General features: G+C 41.5%; 1 protein-coding gene across 1 annotated transcript in view; it reads right to left on the reverse strand.

Moving 5' to 3' along the window:
* The window catches only part of LOC114875379 (3-phosphoinositide-dependent protein kinase 1), a 313,058-nt gene that overhangs the window by 294,450 nt on the left and 456 nt on the right, over window positions 1-18,152 (reverse strand). The window lies entirely within an intron of this gene.

Raw genomic sequence — 18,152 nt, forward strand, 5'->3', positions numbered from 1 at the left:
GTTTTTCCACCGCGCTCCCGCAGGATCAATGACGGAAAAGTCAACACATGTTCCGGTGGAAAGTGCCTTTCACTGAATCATCGGCCAGATGCCATTTTCGTTTCGTGGATTCGTTGCTTTTCAAACAGAGCCGCAGGATAAACGTTGAAAAGAAGCAAGGATTACGAATGTAACATTTCTTTATCCGCCAAAGTACTCATTCATCGTTGCTTCGTTCGCAATGAAAAAGCGATACGATTCAAGAGAATAAAAAATGAAAAAATGTACGTTTCGTTAGGCTCGTTAAAAATTCATGTAAGTTCAAGCATCCAGTGGTAGAGAGCTTTAGTCAAGCATATTTTTAAAGAAAAATTTGTGGATTAACGTTTACTTGTACCGTCGCGTCGATGTTTATGCGGCGTTATTTTGGGGACAATTTGTATGGTTTTAAAATTCACGATTAAATTGGTTACAGTTGATCTTTGTCCAGATTTCTGGTCCCAGCGTTTCACAATCGCCACAGACATTCTACACCGGCTTGAACAGGTTTAATTTCGTTAAGAGCACTCGAGAAGCGACCACGATAAATTCCTGTGGTAGACTGTGAACTTTTACAGTGAATTTTTGGCCCCCGATCCCGACCAACGAATCAGTGACTGTAGAAAGTGTCGCCTTTACTCATCCCGGCCTGACTTTTCCTCATAAAATTCTAGCAGTTGAAATTATATTTTTTTTAATTATTGAAAACGCTTTTTATTTTGACGAGAATTAATTGAAGCTTCAATTGATATGCCATGAATGTTATTTATATTCTTAAATTGATCGCGTTGATGAAGGATTTTTTTTTGGAAAGTGGTTCATTAGACTGATGATTGCGAAGCTACTTCAACGAAATCTAATTACAAACTCGTGGCAAAAACTACGACTTCCAATTATCGTAGAAAAGAAAACAACATTAGTCTGCGGCGAAGTAAACGTCACGAGGAATAATCCTCGGTAACAAGGGGAACATTTCAAGAATTTCAACGGGCAACTTTCTCTTGTTACTTCGCGAAACTCAAGCTCGCTGAAGTTCGCGAATCCGAAGCAACAATTAGCAATTCTCCGGTCCCTCTTTTCACGAATTCGTTACAAGAATTCGTTTCTGTCATCGAACCGGAAACGCGACTCGTTATCCATGGAAACAGAAGTTTTCGAACGGTGAAAAGTATAAGAATAAGAAAAAGAAGATCGGAGAAGCCGAAACACCGTTGATATCTGAAAATGTTTTCGAGCGTGCTTTGACGAACGACTGGGATTGCTATTCTAGAGTAACTATACGCCCAAACCCTCTATTCTATTCACGTACGTACGAAGAGAGAGGCTACAAACCAATCGAATCAAAATGCGAAACGTATACAACGGAGTAAAGTGCGAGCGAAAATGAGGAGGCGAGGTGGCGATGGAAGAGGCTGGGAGGGTGGTAGATGGCGGCGAAACGCGGGGCACTAGGGGGAGAGGTATATGCCATCGTCGATTCGATGGGATCGTTAAAATTAACGAGCGTATTCCAAGCTCCTCGAAAATGTCGCGAGCTTCTATTTTTCTCGCGCCTCGACCGACGCGATTTTCCAACGGCGGGAACGCGTTTCCGAAACCGTGCATCGCTCTCCCCGAGTCGAAAGTGTGAAAAATGGCAAACGCGTCATGAAGAAGAAAATAGAAAATAAATGACGCGGAAGAATATGCTCGAGTTCGCCTTTAAATCTCATCGATCGCCACCTTTCGTTCATTGAAAGATTAAACATCGAACACACTCTTAACTCCTATACTTTTATCATCCATCGATGCACGACGTGTAGAAAGTCAAAAGGCACGATTTACAACGGCAATAATCGTTAAAAGATGTTTGCAATGCGTAAGGGCAGGTCGTTCGGCTCGCGACAACGAGCCACGCGGAATCTAGACACGCGAGACGAGTGTCGCGATATCGACGAAACTATCTGTTGGGAATAACGATAATGCGACGGGGGTTATTACACCCTCGGGACCGATCTGGAACGCCCTTTCGCGTGGCCAACTGATTTTTATCGGCACGCACGTTACACCGCCAATTTCTTCTAATACTTATCGCCGCTAAGAGGGTGAAACGGTGAATAGGGCATACTCTCGAAAACCTAACGACCTCCACAGACGCGGCTACCATACGGAGTGCAGGGTGAATTAGGGTCCTACGTAGAAAATTACATCTACGTATGTCTATGTTAACGTGTTGAGTTGCATCACGGTTGAGTTTAGATTTTTCTACATTTTCAATTCTTCCGTTATTTAAGGCATAAAGGAAAATCGTATGGAAATTCGAAGCGGTTAGAGGGCGAATGAAAGGCTGGCTGGTCCGATTTAACAGGAAACGTTAGTTTCGACGATGTTTCGCTTCGAGAGCTAAAAGCATTCCTCCTCCTCGAGGGTCGAAACTCTCTTTCTCTCTCTCGCTCTCACTCTCTCTCTCTCGGTGTATGTAGGTTAAAATCTGTTGATATACAGCGCGCACGTGGACTTCCTTTTCGACCGGGCCACGTAAGCCCGGCTTCCTGTTCTTTTTTCACCACGACCCCCCTACCCCCACGCCCCATCCGCGGTACCGTTGAAACGACGAAAACCAAATGGTGGGGTTAATGTGCCTGCACACCACGGGATGTCTACCAATTTCCGGGTTCAACTAATGCACTTATCAGACAGCCAGAAAGGAGAGAAAGGAGCCGCTAGAAGGGGAAATAATTGAGACGCGGTGGCTCGTCGGAATCGAGGCGAGCGGGCTCGTCGGGAAAACTCCGTGTAAAGCGGAACGAATCATAAAGGCGTAGAGAAATTAATGAGAGAGGCGAGTTCGGAAAGGGAAGTGAATCGAGCGAAAAATTATCTTCGTCGGAAAGACGGGACGTTACGACCGATGGAAAGGGTGTAAAACGACGTGGGGTAATAATAAGTTACGTCGTAATTATTCTATTCTCGAAATTAACGAACAGTCCTTCGCTTTGTTCATTTGTTTTTCCTTTTTTCCAATGCGTCTTATCAGTTTTCACCGATTTTATATTCCTGTTCAATTATATTAAATTCCATTGCAACAACCGATGAAGCATTTAAACAACGTTCGTCACGCAGGGAACAAAGTTAGAGGCATTTATTAATTTCCCTCATCATATTTAAACAACAACCGTTCGAAATTTGCTCCTATATTCTCGTCATCCGGAATACTAAACGAAAGAAAATGTTTCGAGAGAAGTCGGGAGGGTGAAAGATTGAATTTATTCGACGAGTTTCTTGGTCGTTCCACTCTCAATTATGCACCGTCTAATTTTGGGGCCGATGCGTGAACCGTAGGCCCTCGATACAATTTCACCGTCGCCCGCAATGCACAACTTCCTGCAATTTTTCTTCTCTCGCCAACAGAAACGAGCAATTAAGAATCTTAATCAGGAATACACGCGGTCTAAGGGATGTCTTTCGACCGCTCGCTGCGTACCCTAATCCAATAAGGAAACGCCTCGCGAGAATTACCAACGAACCTACGAAATTTTGTCGTCGTAATTGGAAAGTATCCAGTGGCGATGACACCCTTAAACGCATTCACGGATCTCGCCGCGTTTACTTAAAAGGGGCCTCCGAAATGAAGCGACTCCGTTCGTTTCCTTTTTCTTTCCCTTCCAGACGCTCCGCGACGACCTTTGAGTTGTTTCTCTACCTTCGTCAAAGAATCAAGACATCGGCCTATAATCCTGTAGGGACGGGTAATCTAATCACCCTGCACAGACGCGCACGTATGTAGCCATTATTTCACCCTCGGTCGACGGACCACGGAGAGAGCCACAATTTTAATTTAACTCCGCTGTTCAGAGGTTAACGAACGATTCGCGCAAAAGGGAATCTCGAATAAAATTGCAGTTATTTTTTCCAAGGTAATGCACAGTTGGTGGATCGATCGATAATGAGTTATTTATTCGGTAATTCGGTGTACAGGAACGACGAGGATTAACCGAGTCACGGACAAAAAGACTGAGCTCTTGGTGAAATTAAGTTACCACCGGCTCGTTATTCTCGTGAGACTCGAAATAAAGTGGCGACGACATCCGCAAGGATTGAGTTACCCGTCCACTTAATTGACCGCCCGCAGAAACGAAGAGGAGGACACTGATTGACAGGGAGATGCAGCTGTCATCACGGCCAGCCCCAAAGGAGAGGGGGTGATACCGTGTACGGTTTAATTGGTCTTTAGCCGCGGAATCCCGATTCGTAAGCCGAGAAGAAATTAGGATGAGAACGCAGCTGACGCGTTTCGGACGCGTGAATTTCTTTCGGGACATCGTAATTAGATCCTGCCCGAAAACGTAAACAGGTAATTACGCGTGCCATGGCCCGTCGCTGATGTTACAACACCGACACGTCAATTCGAATTTCTACCCCCCTTCCGGCGGATCCGACCGCAGCAAATCGAATGAGAAAGTTCAGAAAGCAATGGTGTCTCTTGAAAGTTGGAAGAACACACCTCGAGTCGTTATTTCTCTTCCAAGTAATTTGCAAAATGGACGAGATAAAATACAGATTACGAACTATACCGAATGTTGAATATTTCTTTAATCTCAAATAGCAATTCCGTAAAGGCGAAATGTTAACGGACATAGATATACAAGCAATTGAAAGAAAATGAAACAGATACGGAAGATCACTTTTGCCTAGATCAATCCAAAAGAAGTACAAATCATAGAACTGTTTCTATCGATACGTCGATTAATCATCGCGTATACAAGTAGTCGAAAGGAAGCGAAACAGAGAAGATTTGACTTTACAAAATCAAATCGCCTAAGAATTTCTATGTTTGAAAATCCATTAGATATACAATAACCTAATAATAAACTTGATCGAACACATTCATAGAACCGCGTTCGTTAAGTTTATCTAGATTAATTATCTGTGTTCAAATGTGTTGCCAAATTGATCTTCCTAGCCGATTAAGCCATTCAGGACATCCATAAATTCTTCGTCTCCCCCCCGGTTGAAAAGCGACAACACGACATGTCGATAACCCTCCCTGATGGCCGGCCAATTTCGAGCGATCAGGAAATCCAGTTTCAGCATCAAAGATGCAACGTGACACCGTCGACCCACGTATGTAGGCACGGCACAGCAATAAGTCGGACGATTCAGTGACGCAGCGACGCTTAACAACGTCACTGTCGTCGCCGTGTCGAATTTCTCGGATTACATAAACCCAAATAATCCTGTGAGTCATTCTAAATCTGGTACCATCGGGGTTGCACCGCTTTACGTCTTCTCCCTCTGCCTGTTCCCTTCTTCCTCCCTCTCATTCGTTCCCGTTTACTCTTTTACCTCTTTTCAGACATGTCCTAAGCGTCACCTCCTACTTGTCTGACTGTCTGCCACGTAAATAGCCACGGCACGTGTGTCGTCTCGGACGCACAAGTTGGCCCACTTTTCTTCTCGAAATTAGAGAACTTCAGGAACGATGTGTTTTTCTCATTTTCCCCTCCTTTATACTACCCTTTCAAATTTTCTTTCATTCTTTTAACCCTTGAATAGACGAATGGCAAAATTGTATAATTGAGTACACGGGTGAAGAATAAACTTTGTGTCATAGAAAAATGCTGTATTGCCGTTGAATGCAACTGCATTTCCAGCGCGACGCCAAGTTCCCACGTATCGCCATGTAATAATAGAACCAGACAGATCTCATCTGATAGATCACATCCGCGACACCGGTCGATTTCGATCCTCCTTTTAACGGAGTCGTTGCTTCGTCACCGACTCTTCTATCGTCCTAGATCTACTGTTCACGGTCCATTTTTACGGGACCATGACGCCTAACAACGTGTGACCGACACTTGCACGCGATTTAATGAAAATTGTCATACTTCTGTCACGAGACTTTCGGAGCCACGAATAGGATCGTATTTTTTCTGATAAAAGCGTTGATCTAATTTTGAGAAATAATTGAAGCGAACACTAGTGAGCATGAAACATTATTTTAATGAATTATTAACGTTGATGGCTAATAACCCGTATCTTAAATTTAAAATAGTCCTGAATAATTAAAAAATTGAAAACTAAAGGAAAATTTTGAATAGAAAACAGATAAAATTTCAGAACAACGAGAACGTTGCGAAATATTAAAATAATATTTTCTCTCACTGGAATCACGCTTGTTTACCGGAAATAAAACCTGGCTCTTTTATCAGATTCGTCTATTGTATAAAACACCTAGCACGAACAAACGTTCATTCAAATCACCAATGAATATCGTGCAGCCATGATGAAACTACGCGTACTCGTTGTTCTAACGTTATTCGTGATTTTCAACGTGAATTTAGTGGAACCTATGGTGCACGAGAGTTTGTCCAAACTTTTTGGCTCCCTATCTGGTGTCATACAGTATTCTTTTTTAATTTATACACACTTCAAGCGTTTAAATGAATAAATTTAATTCGATTGTGATATTGGTGTTTCAGTGTAAGGATTCCTGTATTGTTGAATCAATTGTGCAACGAATCGCAAAGATCGAACACCGTTCTACGTGATGCATGCTATGGGTGTTTCTACAGGGCTACCAATCAACCAGTTGGCTATCCGTTGTTATTATCAATGTCCAATTGTGCAAATATTTACCTGAACAGCACCGACTACGCTCATTGTCAAGAGTATCTAAACGTAAGAACATTTCTATACGCTACATTTTTACTATTGTTGATCGTAAATTTATTGTATATTTACATTAGAATGCAACTAACACGGCAAACGCGAGAGCAAATCCTACCACGATATACTGTACATTTTTGGAATGCGTTCGCCAGGTGAACAAGGACAATTTGGTAAGTAAATAATATTTTCCAATTATCTGCTGTTCTCATATAAACTTTATATTCTGTACTAAAGTAAATCTAACTTAAACTTAACTAACCGAAGTAAGTTACTAACTCTGTAAAAAGAAAGAGCAACTGTAAATATCGAACAGGAAGCGTTACGAGTTAAACCGAGAGCCAAGGAAGATTCGAGGAAGACTAACAGAAAAGTATCATTTCTATATTTCAAATTGTACAAGCAAATAGCTCGAAGTATTTGCGTGATACGAAAACGGGATTCAGAATCGAACACCGTCAGACCAGGAGCGGAACCGGTCGATCCAAGGGTAGCGATAAACAAACCATAAACAACTACATAATACTGTAACGTGTACATAGAATGTATAAAAATGTACATAATATTCGTGCTTCGAGATAACTGAAATATAATACTTTGTAAGTACATTGTACGTATCCGGCATAATGATAGTGTACAGTACGTCAATAATTCAATTTTCTTATAAAATAAAATGAATCATTGGCTAAGAAAAATTTGTCTCACAGCTCAGGGAATGCGTCGGCGAGGCCCTAAGAATGTTTCCCAATTTTAATACGACGGACGTGAAATTGGCCCAATTATACGTGAACACGACCGCGTGTGTGCTCGCGAAAACGCGTTGCGCCCACACGAATCCAATCACCGGTGAATATCAAAAAGACGACCTCGCCAATAAGCTGCACATACCCGCAATCAATGCGATGCTGGTCAACACGGACTACGATATCAACATCCTTCAACTACCGTTTCATTACGGTTCCATCGACGTTTGCACCAAGTACAGAAACTACGAACAAGCCAGCTGGCCGAGCGCGATGTGTTGATTGAACATTCCCAACCCTGGACGAAACTTGCAGGACCACCGTGAAATTTCTATCATCGAACGGTCTGGTTCGTGACGTGTTTCGTCTAACAATACTAGTATCTCACCAACGACTGGTCTTTCGATATTAAATTTAAATTTAGAACGGTATCATGAAACATATACTAGATACGATACGTCAATTCTCTATGTTGAATAATAGATTAAATAAAGTCACAAGTATAGCGTTGACATAAGACGTAAAGGTGAAGCGACTATTTTTAACGAACAAAAGCAATGTAAAATAAGGCGTTTAAGAATAATCGGTATACTTAGAATTCCGTTTGTATGTCGAAGTAAATGGAGCCAAGGAATGGCTGTAATGGGAAAGTTTGTAAAAGTTTTCTCGCTAAGAGCCTCGCTGTCTGACCTGGTCAAGTCTACAATTAGTACTTTCTTCAAGTTATTACTCGCTACCCTCCGCTACGTGTTTAACTAGTAATCCAACTATAGAAGTATTTAAGCAATCAGTTTTTAGGCTTACTGTCCAAACGACTCTTAAGTTTGGCCAACTTGTCCGACGGTATTATAAAAACATCAAGAAGCTCTTAATTGTGATGGAAAGCTTGCTAACTTTGTTTTTACTCATCAATAAATTGAATCAAACGTTAGAAAAAACAATGTTGCACGTATACTTAGTCTCCGTGAGTGACTTGTAAATTTGTATAACCTATTTATCAAAATAACCCCTTGAACGTCGTTTAAGTCTAATTCGAGCCTCCATGAAGGCACCGCAACAAACGCAGAACAGCCCAATAAAGTTTCCGTCTTACGAGTTAAGTTAATAACAGTTACAGGGATCCGCGATGACATGGAAAGATAGTATGTAATAGTGACTAAGAGTGACACGAGTCATCTAAGTGCAAATCGTGCTGTAACGCAGGCTCGTGAATCATCGTTTAACCCGGTTGTCTAACAGAAATGAATAAATTTCATCGCGTATCTTCATCTTTTGAATCAAAGAAAAAAATCGTCGCCTAAACTCGTTGCACAAACATTCAGCAACAACTTTCGGGCCGAACGAGTGTGCAAATTCGCAAATACCCAGTGTCGTCCTCGTCGGATGATTTTTCTTTACCTTTTGAACGGCGGGAAACGAAGCGAACCAGACGAGAGTCGCTAGATTTTCCCGCAATTTGAAGCATCGCTCGGGTGTGTAAACATAGAAGCCACTTTTCAAGTTTGTCCGGTAATATTCGGAGAGATAAAACGCGACGGGATCATCGTAGAACAAGGAACGTCGGTAAAAAGTAAGGACCATCGTCGAGAGAGTTAGCTTATGGAGCAACGGGTGCTTGAAAATCGTGGCTGATATAATCCCGAGAGGGTGGTGATAGCAGCACGGAAGAATGTACGAATAGCGACATAACTGGGTAAACATATCGTGGCCGCTTCATCAGCGTCGAGTACCGGATGCGAACTCTAAAGGAACGTTTACGATATTACTCATCCCGTAAAGTGATCGTAACGAAGCGGCCAATAAACAAGCTTACGGCAAATTATACGGTAAAAGGACGAGAAATGGACGATACGGAATGAGACAACCCTCCCATTTTCACGAGCTGCGGTTACTAACCCCCCCGCCCCCGATAAAACTGTTAGAAATTTTTGAATGCGCTCTTTTAGGGTATAAACTATTTTAGGGTGGAACTACTTTTATCGACGATTTCGTAACTCCTCGCGAACTCTTTTCCATCCCCCTTTTTCGTCTCAATATCTCGCTAAATATCTTGGACGTACGATCGAATGAAACTCCATACTGTCCAAACATCATCTAACGTAACTGCGACATTCGGTCAGGGTGATATTTACGTTTCCTGGACGCTTCGACGGCGGTACTAGCTGGCAAATATCCGGATATTCGAGGGTAATCGGATATTAAAGAATCCGGGCTAGGTATCCGACGTCGCGGCTCAAAGGCAATGGATTTAAAAGGAACTCGAACCACCGACTTCCTATCGTTCTGTGTTTGCCAAGGTGAAACTCTCTGGGTTAATTCTTCCGAGAGAAACGGACAAAGGAGATAGAGGCAGATGGAAGAATCGGAAGATCGATTCCGCGACATCGGTGTGCACTCGTGTACTTACTTAGAGAACGAAGAAAAGGGTAGGTACGTATACGTTAGTATACATATAAAATGATGAAAGAAGAAAAATGGAAGGATCGACCAAGATGAAAAGGAAGATCGCTCCATTGCACAGAGAAGAGACGCTCCACTTAGCATCTTCCTCGAAATAATTTGAAATATGCAAATACCATCGGTGAGCACGCGCTCGCGTGTCGACGAGTGTGCGTGCCAGGCGTGTATCACGGCCGGAAGTGAGGACCAAGATATGAAGGAGAAGACAACGTGTATTCCACTGGCTTACGGTTCACTTCTCTCCGAGCCAATCTAACTTAACATGCAGATGCAGTACGTGGAATCGTAGAAGCGGCAGAGTTAAAGGTCGATTCACACACGACCCTTTTGTATCCGTATACGTATTATATTCGTACCGTTAATTCCTCAGGGCACAAACACCGATCGAACGCGCCACATCGATCGATAAAGCATGCTCGTGTATGAATTCACCCTTAAAAGAAGGAAAACTCTGACATCTTTGAAATTCAAAGGGTTCATTACGACCAGACGTGATTTCGTGTAGCCCATCAAATTAAAAATTTTAATCGATCATACCGTAATGATGAGAGAAACTAAAACGTATCTTGTTACAAGGAGGAAAACAAAGATCCCCTGTTGAGTTTGAAGAAAATGGGATATCGGCCGATATTTCGTGAAAATTCCTGAGCAACCGACAATCGATCCCGACACGAGGCAAACTCACGGAAGCGCATCCTTGATTAAATTTACAAGACCGTGAGCTTGTATAGCCATAAGTAATATAATCTGATCTTGTAAAGAGGTCAGGGGCTGATACGTGCTACCTTGATAAAGCGTGTATCTTTGATATTAAAGAAAAACGGTTGCTTCGATCTCGTGCAAGCTCGAATGTAAAGTAAACGTTGATCTTCGAAATTTCCGAATCAAGGAAATTTATTAATTCTTATAACTCGATCAAATTATTTGAAATATCCTTACGTTCGTATAGAATTTATGTGTATCTTTTTACGAGAAGGATACCTTGCAACGAATGTCTCATAAGTTCCCGTACGATCCCTGTTGCAATCTTTTCAGTATGCTCTGACTAAATTTCTTTAGGTATACTCTCTATACGCGCGGACAAGGAATCGTGCACTGTCAGACTTTCCTTTACGAGCTTCAATTCGACCGGATTATGAATTTATAGCAAATCATAAAGTTTCTCGCTAAAATTTTCGACCAGCTGGTTTTCTAATTTTGCGCAGCAAAAAGGACGATGAATCGAAAGGTGGTGCATCTCAACGATTTCAACCGATAATAAATCAATTTTACTACTAATTAGAATTTTCTTTCTTAAATATATTACCTAGCTTTAAGTACTCAAAAGGCCCCCTAGTTTCCCTAAATTCAAAAAAAGCAGACTTCTCCTTAAAGTAGAGGAAAAAACATAGCTTTTCCGCTGGTCCCGACTTTCGGGCTCTTTAAACGACCAACATGTGCGGTAAACAAACTGGATCGGTTCGGAGAAACGTGTGGCGCATCGTTTGCACGTGAATCATACGGGGCACGATCGGCGTATTGCGCAAGGAGCTTCATCACGAGCTGCGTAGGCGTTGCATAAAGCCTGCTGTGAAAAACAAAAACAAGGAGAAGAGTCAGCACGTGGACACGTCATCGAGGCGCGGCATAGGTGAAACGAGGACACAACGCGTGCATACGAGACCCCACTGACTCCATCTGGCCCGATTCCTACGACCCTTCTAAGGCGTCCTTAACGAGAACGAATCATCCTAACTGGACAAAGTTTTAAACGAAAAATCATTACCTTCCTGTGTTCTATTTGAAATAAATCTAAGAACGTTTTGAATTTCCTTTGAGATCGGGACGAAGAAGACTTAGGGGTGAAACGTGCTCGATATGCTAATATCCTTGATGAATATGCAACGCAGGCTGTTATGAATTGGGGATATTTTCGATTTCTCATCGAACCCACGAGTGGAATTTTGATACGTGCAATTATTAAAGTGCACGTAAGTATTATTAGAAAATTATTTCAAAATCGCAATCTATAAAAAGTTTCTTCATTGTCGTAGGTCCGTTAATCGTGCGTGCGTTAAAAACGTACCGTTCGTTACGTAAACGTGTTGAAATCAATTATTAACACGAAAAGGAGAAACGGTGCAGCGTGTAGCATGCATAAGTCGATGGAAATGCTGGTCTCCTCGGTTCAACCTCTTTAGTCATGCCCCATGTGTTGCATGTAATACTGTTATACATCAGCATGGTGTCTAAAGAACAGTTGTACACTGCCGCATGACACGTCGTTTAACAAAAACTATCCTGTGGCGAGCGTTTCACATTAAAGTGGCACGCAACATTTTCGAAATTCCACGCCTTTCGACGCGCACGATCGCCGATGCAACCCGTTCGAAACGCATCTTCGTTAAATTTCCCTCGAATCCCTTCGATAAATTACAACATCACTGTTGCACAAACGAATTCGAACGTTCGTTTTAGGCGACATTTTCTGATGGATCCGCGAAATGAATCGTGAGAAATGTTTGAGACGAGTACATTTTAGAAACTACTGGAAATACTGGCGACACGCAGACGCAAACCGTACGCTTATTATGACGTTTGGGAAACATGCAACGTGACTACAAGGTACTACACAATGCGATATCCGGCAAAAAACGACATAACGACACGGCACGCTGTGTACAACAGCATTTCCACGCGATGTTTTTACCGTATTTTATTTAAACCGTGTCGAAGTCTTGCCACGACCGCGTGTTTAGTATTTATTTTTCACTCTCTCTCCCTAACGTTCGTTCCGTTCGTCCACGTTCCATTTCCCGTTTTGTTTAATCCACCATTTAATTAATACGCTCGGTTCATCCCTCGATTGATCGCGTTTATCGTACCGGAAGCAATCAATTTCTTGCGAACGCACTCTGCTCGCTTTGCGTTCGATAATTACGATCGGATCGTCGGCCGTGGGATACCTGTGCTGAATATTTGAAAAAAAGAAAAAAAAAAAACATGCCGAAAACTAAGGATACAGAGGTTTTCAATTGTTAGCGTTAAACGTTGCATACATTTTTAATTGATAAGTTGCAATCTAATTTAGTCTAGGATAAGTTAGAACATCGTGCAACTTCCTCCGCTAGGTTCTCCCTAGATTTTCCCAGGATTCCCCCAAACTATACAATGTTTCTTAACTAGAAGAAGCCTACTCGGGTGGGTAACTGTTGCTAACGAAATTAGATCGAGTTCACGATTGTTACACAACAGGCATCGCGAGCGAAATGGGTGAAAGAACACAGTCTCCGCGGGGAAGAATGCAGCATTGTTCGCGAAAAAGAAACGGGCCGATTGTCGAGCGAGGAAGACGTAGACGCGAGGCCGAATAATTTTGGACGGGTCGGTCCTTCAGCGGGCATCGTTGACCGGAGAATGAGCTGTCCGACGAAATGATGTCAGCCTGGAGAGGAGACGATTCCTCCTCGTCGGCCGTGCTATTCTCAGCGCGATGACACTAGCGGAATGTTGCTGGCACTCGTAATAACAGCGGCAAGAAGCAACCGAACGAGGCTGAACGCGCGCGCGAATGCGCATTTATATCGACTGATTTCACGAGCAAAACCATCATCCCCGAGGATCACGCGTGCCGCACGCAAACGTTTCGCAAACCATGGTTACAGGCCAACCTTTACCTTTACCTTTACCTTTAACTCTAGCTCTAAGGTCGACGAAACCGACACGATACGTCAAAGACGCGAACACGTGCCTTTGAATTTCCCGCCTTCGACACGCGCCACTCTTTCATTAATCCCCTTCGATTCGGTCTGTTTAATAAGCTTTATGTACGCCTCCATCAGCAATGTACAAGCTTTAAACCTGATTATTCCTGAATAATTAGCGTTTTACCACAGGTATAAGGTTTTTGCAGAAAATCAGTGACTAAGTAATCCATGAGGTGTTCGCGTGATGTAACGATCCTTATTTTTGTCACGTTCCGAGAGTGCACCCATAGGATATCAAACGCGATGTTATTCAGCGAAATAGCCGACGAAAAGTCGGCCACGGACAAATAGAGAGACAGACGTCTCGGGTAATGATTTCATTGGACTTTGTGCCGCGCCGATGTAAATATTATCCAGCAGACACTGGTTACAGGCCGGCACGTTAAATGAGGAAAATATTTGCACACTCGATAGGAGACTTTAATCGAAACGTCGCGGCTAAATAATGGTTAATATTGATTTCGTTATTGTACATCGATAAAATTGGGCTTCGTCGACCAATCGGATACAAATTTTCTCTGTATACAAAAAACAGCTGGCGCAAATCCTTTGGAATATTACTGTATACAATAGGGTTGTCCGAAAACGCTATAATAAATCCACCCCCGTATTCTTTGAAACTGAATACACAGATTTGTCAGGGTTACATGATGAAAATATAATATAAGGAAACAAGTTAATTTAGAAAATATTAATTAAATACAAAAAGGGGAATAAAATTCCAATTTGTCTTCCCTAAAAAAGTAGCAAAATAAGATTCTATTCTATTTTCTTTTCTTCATTTATATAGTTTTCTTTGGAAGATTTTCTCACACCAATAACAATAAAAAAAATAAAATAAAAATTGAAAAATTATGAAATTGCAAGGGTTGTGCCGCCATCTGGTAGAGGACGAGGGAACACGAATGCGCGAGGTTGAAAGCGGGCTCGAGCTGATTTGAAACAGGTTCTCCAGGCCGGAAATCTCGACCATGATCCCGGTAGGAGGACATTTGTCTAATCCGGTCGTGCAATTTGTCTTTTAACGACGACGCGGAACCACCCGGTATCTTTCACCGGGGTAAAACTAAGTGCAGTTTCTAATCCAGCCACGAAACGATGCTTCAGATAGCAAACGGTGTGTATACAAAGACACGCGTGTCGTCCTCGTTTCTTCCTGTTCCCTTCGAGCCGGTATACGCTCGCCTCGTGTTTCTCCGAAGTCTCTTTAATTGCATGCAATACCGTTTTGTCGCGGCTCTATCTAATAACACGCTCGAAATTACGAGCCATTTCGACGAACGCGACTCCCGCTACCCGTCTGATAATAATACGCCTGGTTATGCAAATGAAACTGTAACGCATTTTCGTCGAATTAAAAGCTCGTCTTGCGATATAACGACGGACAATCCCGCTGAAATTGAACATCACAGATGAAATTCGTACCGGCAATTAGCTAAATTTCGAGATATCTACATTAACGTGCATTAAAACATCTCTGCGGTCTTCGTAATCCGAAAAGAGGTTAAAAACACCCTGCTATAAATAATACGGATGAAGTCTTCGCTGAATGATTAAACAAATTTCACGATTTTTCTAGTGGCCGATCTCGATGTTAAAAATAACTTCCACCAGTGTTTCGATCAAAGTAGAGATAATAAATAAGGGATAATAAATCCATCAAGGTGATATAAGAATTCTGATGCAATGATCTAGTCACGTGATCGCACATCCTGGGCAACTTCTTTTTTTAATAGATTCAGAAATTTATAGGATTCTCGAATCACCGTGCGAATATCGAGTTTTTTTAGAAATAAGAATTTATGACATTCAGATTTTCCTCCTAGCCTGTAAATTTAATCTAGCCTTTGAATAATTCCTAAAAATTCGCCTCTCCCTCACTCTCTCTCTCTCTCTCTCTCTACCAGATGCTTTTCTCTGACTATAATTATTGTCACTTTCGATCTTTTTACGTTTGACAAATCGAAGCAGCTTTTAAAGTTAGAGTAACTCGTTGTCTTTGAATTACGATCATCTGCACGCGAAATTTTTAATGAAAGTAGAGCTTGAGTCATATTGCAGAGTTTCTGTCATTTTTTCCTAGAAAATTCAATTCGTTGAATCACGTGGTTTAATATACGGTTGTGCTTCATTTTTATTTATAAGATAGCTCATAAATATAGCGAGCGTTCTAAAACATGTTGCTTTTTTTCTCTTTCTTAACGTTTCGCTATTTTTTGCTAGACATTTCTCATGAGAACACAGTGATCGAGACATAAACTGTCTCTCTTTGAAAGGCAAATGCAAAATTCTTTTTCTCCCACAGACTTATTTTTAGATTTGTTCAAATTTACCATCTAATCGCAACAAATGTACTTTACCGCTTTATCGTTCACTTTGAAAAAGGATACAATTTAAACGCGTGCTGGTCAATGGAAAATCGTTTATTTTTTCGTTAACCCCTCCACCATGTAACGGTGTCCCCTCTAATTATTCCCATGACAGGCGATTGGTCGTTACTCTCGAATTAATTGGTGGGCCAATTGATCTGAATTAAGGCGCCGCCCAGTAGATTCAAATTAAGATCAATATCTCGGCATGTGAATTGGAATATGACCGCGAGCGCGGCTCGTAACCATAAATTTCTGGTGTCCAAACAATGGGAAGTCGGCCGTAATTTTGCCAGAACACGGTGCTCGCCCACCATCAATGATGAAACGCATTGCTCCAAGCCACCGTTCAACCCCGTAAGCATCGCGTTAAAAATCATTTCAAACAAAAACCGACAATAAAAAAGAAACTCGTGCTAAACTCGAAATCTTATTCCCTTCACCTTTTCTTGGATTTTTAGAAACTTATTAAAATTGAACTCTCGTAGCATGTATAACGGATCTTAACGAAGAAAACGAAGATAACGAAGAAAATTAAACCTAATATTGAAAAGTGTTTACGATTGAATGAAAGCCATCGAAGAGAAGGGAAAGAAAGGAACACGAGAGGAGATCGCGAAGCAATGGTAATAGAGGGAAATCACGAATGTAGCCGGACGAAGATACGCGCGTGAACAACGATATACGAGGTGTCTCGTTAACATTATTGGTATACATGTACCTACACCAATAATCGTTACTGAACTGCAGCTGCACAATTGCAGCCATTCAATACGACTCACCGTGGTACATGATCCTATCTCGCTACGGGATTGAAATGGCTTCTCTGTGCCCGGATAAAACGGACATCAGATTACCTCGAGTTTCCGCAAAAACAAACGAATCGGACGAATAAACTAATTACCACGGTTTCATCTTGCAACCGGCCATTATTTTCTTGATTTACGTTAAACGCTATCGCTCGACCGTTATCTCGATTCTACCTTCATTTTCATTGAAACAAAGAAATACATTGTTTTTCTCTTCTAAATCGTTGCATTTTCATAACTTGCTAACGAAAGGTCTTACAAGTTATTACATTTAGAGAGAAGAAGTTTTCCTGGCAGATGCACGCGATCGAGCAGAATAAATAGCGTGAACTGTATACAAAATTAAATACTCCAACGTCCGGCTTTTCCTGGCCATTTAATTCGACGATAAAAGCATTCCTAACCCGGTTACGTTACTGTCAGCCTTACCGAGCCCGTTTCCGCTTTTACTTTGAACCAACCTGCACTCCAAATGAACGTTTTCGAAATTGCATACTACCTTCAAACAGCACGATATATGGTATTAAAAACACTTTCGCGTTTGTTTCGAAAATTAAAAGCGTGTACTGAAGTTACGTCTTGTTTAATAAAGATGCTGAACCGTAACGAAGGTGATAAGAAAGGAAAGTGAAACAGAAGAAAGAAGCTTAATTAGAAGCACCAAGAGGTAAATTCATATTAAAATCAAATATAGAATCAAAGTGACTAGCCTAAATTCGTACTAGTTGAATATTTCTAGCTAATTTGATTTGTTAAACATTTAACGTTATTTGTTCAAATACAATTCATAGGAGATACGATTTCCACTTTTTAAGGTTTCATCATGTACCGTGTACCTCTTATGTATCTCTTATCACATAGACATCGTAAGCACGGATAGGATTTCCTTTGCCTATCGCAATTCGATCCATTTGCTCCAACTTTTACACGCAAATTTTTACCTCTCTTTTAATTTGTTACGACAAAAAAAAACAATACATAATTAACTGTATTATCAAGATATACCTATCATAGTATAGATCTTTTAATAATATGAAATATTTTGAAAGTTCAACTTTATGTAATTAAAATATTTAATTAAAGTATTTATCGATGTACTGTTCGCGTAGTAAAGTGTAAACACCGTTTACGGCAGGTGTGTAAACGCGAAATCAATATGGAAGGCGGACACTGTGTCGCCAAACCTGTTACGGGACTGGTGAACGTCCATTTGGACGAATGTCAATAGACATCGTTAATGAATCGCGTAGGTAGAAACGATAAAGCATTTATTGCTCGCACGTTGGCGTAAGTAATCTGACGCAATTCTGTCATACGTAAGAAATAAATAGACTACGCTCGGTCGAACTGACTGAGAGA

This window comes from Osmia bicornis, chromosome 5, assembly GCF_907164935.1.
Source record: "Osmia bicornis bicornis chromosome 5, iOsmBic2.1, whole genome shotgun sequence".
Classification (NCBI taxonomy): Eukaryota; Metazoa; Arthropoda; class Insecta; order Hymenoptera; family Megachilidae; genus Osmia; species Osmia bicornis.